Genomic DNA, 3,109 nt, shown 5'->3' with positions numbered 1-3,109 from the left:
CGATGATGACGACAATTGACGACGATGACTCACGCGACGAAGGAGTTGACGACGTTGAGGAGCTTGATAGTGACGAGGAAATGGATTACACTTGACATGGCACCCGAAGACCTTCGTCAACTTGGTTCTAGCGGCTGGGAGACTTACGATGAGGACCACAGTGGTAATTCCAAATTATACAGAATATGCATACTAGTACAATGACTTACTCCGTATTTTATGCATTATGTAGCTGACGTACGCTTGGATGCTGCCGATGATTATTACACTGGGCCTTCAGGACCAACCCGCTCTGCTGTTGGTTTTGCGGACTCCCCAATGGGAATGTTCTTCTACTTTCTGCCTAAAGCGATGTGGAAGAGAATTGCAGATGAGACGAACCGTTACCGTGAGCAAAATATCCCTGTCTTGGCTGCATCCCGACGCACCAAACTTCTAAAGCGACAGCAAAAAGACCCAGGTGTCAGCGTACCCAGTGTCAAGGAGATCATGAGCGGCTTGCAGAAGTTCAAACTCATCAAAGCACACGAAATTGAGCATGTGATAGCGCTGCTATTTGCTCGAGCTGTGGCCCCATTCGCGACGGACTCGCTGGTCATTGGCGTCAAGGTGAAGATGGTGCGATTCCCAGGGGAACCTTCTCTCGCTACATGAGATGTGAGCGCGTTGAGGTCATCATGAAACTTCTACACTTCAACGACAGCTCTAATGGTTCAGCCGCGCAAGATCGAGCTTGGAAAATTCGTCCAGTATTACAAACAGTGGAGAAAACTTTTCGTCGTGGATATCGCCTCGGTAAGGTGATTTCTTTTGATGAGAGGATGATTCCCAACCGCAGTAAGTTCAATCCAGTCCGTGTCTACATGCCGAACAAGCCCAGCAAGTACGAAACAAAGTTCTACCTTACCTGTTGTGCTGAGACAGCATACTGCGCAAGGTAAGTCACCTTATGCTGTATATTACGGAATGTGTACTGCTGTATTGTACAGAATAAGCTAAATTCTAATACTCGTACTATGTATTTGTATTTTTAGACTGGCGATTTATTGTGGTGCTGACAAAAAGAAAGCCAAACGAGGCGAAGTGTTGGGGGCAGGGCCCAAGGCCGTATTGCGCAATATCTCAAAGGCACTGAGTGGACAGCCCACCAAGCGTCTGATAGTGACAGACCGCTTTTATTCTACTGTGTCACTCAGCCTGAAGTTGCTGAAAATGGGCTTGTACCACGTGGGTACGGCCAGATCGTCTCGGCTGGTGTAACGATATCACATTCAAGCAGAAGCAGCGTCCGCAGAACATGGCGCGAGGCACTATCGTATTGCAAAGTCTCGCCAGCATCAAGAGCTGGTAGCGTTGAGCTGGATGGATTCGCAGGCTGTGTACATGCTTGCTACGGGATGCAGTACACACCCTGCCACCGTCCAGCGCACCGAGAAGAATGAAACACGTAGTACTGTGCCCTGCCCTGAGCTGGTCGTGGACTACGCAAAAGGAATGGGAGGGGTAGACGTGCACGACCAGCTCAGGCTGCAGCGGTACAGTATTCAGAAGTGTGAGGCGTTCCGCAAATACTACAAACAACTATTATTGGGTATAGTTGACATGGCAGTGGTGAATGGCTTCATTAATCACAAAATTGTACAGAAGCAAAAAGGAATCAAACCACCACCCACGCTGACTACCTGCGACGCTTGCACACGGAGCTGCTCGGGCTGCAGCCCAGCCACTTCGAGACAAATTTGATCGCAGAAGACCTCGTCTCCATTCCAGTCCCGCGTCAAGAGCACATCCTTGAAAACGTCGAAGACCTGTACAAGCCTGGCATCGACAACAAACATCGTCAGCATTTGTGCAAGGTCTGTTCAGCATTTGCGCCGCCCAAGACAAAGTCGTTCGAGAGCATGTGGTTCTGCCCGCGTTGTAGCGATGCAATGGGAGGGCACGTACCGCTTTGCATCCAGTTGAAACGGGCAACATGCTGACATGCTCACAAATATGGCACCAAACGTGGAACGATGGCACCGCTACCCCACCAGTGCAGCGACGTCGTATTCGATTCAGAAAGAGGAAACGTACCGCAGACGCGGAGGCGTAGTCGGAAACAAGCGCAGGAATAATTTGGCCAGGTCCTTCTCACTAAGACGTTAGTTAGGAACTGACCAAATGTTTCCTCTGGCTCGCGCCAACCATTTTTCATTTGGCGCCAAAGGCCATTATGAAACCGTTTTAACGAGAAATACCTTTTGGAAGGAACTTGTGATGATTGCATGATAGCAGGGCCAATAGAAATCTGTTATAGCTCCAGATGTTGGATAAATTGTCACTGTTTACCCACTTTGTCGGCATTTATGTTACGTTCTGTACGAATTATTTCACGTGTCTAAGTGAAGGCTTGTAGCGGAATTATTTTGGTGCGAGTCGCTGTTTACTTAATATAAGACGATTTGTACTCTGTATCATACAGAATAAAAGCTCGGGTTAAAATGGTTAAACTTCGTATTTGTTGCGATGTACTGGTTCACAGGTTGCGGGTCGCTCTTAACCATGCCATGGCACGATCCGATTGGATGTGCGCTTGCTAGGGCTAGAGTTTAAAGTAAATAAAATGACAGGAAGTGCCACGGATAGCTTTTGGACCCGAATGGGTTTTGTGCCACCGGCTTTTGTCCCAAAAGGGTTTTTGCTGTGTGGAGAAGGAGAGACAGGTAATGTAGCAACACAGAAAGTTGTTCATTCTGGAATATACGCTCTGCTGAGCAGCCTTCCTCACTCCACTAACGCTCGTAGGCTTCGTTCTATCTGTCACCTAACATTGACTATTGCTACTCGCTCTGCGCTAAATACTTGCATACTGCAAGTGTATTAAAAAAATAGAAAGAGTATCTTTACTGTACGCGGCTCTTAGAGGACTACACGTATTAATAGAGCTAGAGTCTGTTGTCTCGTTCACAAGCCATGCTTGAGGTTTGGATTCCAAATTGGAGCGGCCAGCTGATAAATTTTAGTGGGCGAGTGTCCGCGGGTTCGTATCGAGTCGGTGACAAGAACAGAGGCACAAGTAGACAGGCTGTACAGACTGTGTACAGTACGTGTACGGTGTTCAACGGAT

The sequence above is a fragment of the Phytophthora infestans genome, genomic scaffold (assembly GCF_000142945.1).
Source record: "Phytophthora infestans T30-4 supercont1.2 genomic scaffold, whole genome shotgun sequence".
NCBI lineage: Eukaryota > Oomycota > Peronosporomycetes > Peronosporales > Peronosporaceae > Phytophthora > Phytophthora infestans.
The sequence above is the reverse complement of the archived record's forward strand: the minus strand, read 5'-3'. Positions refer to the sequence as shown.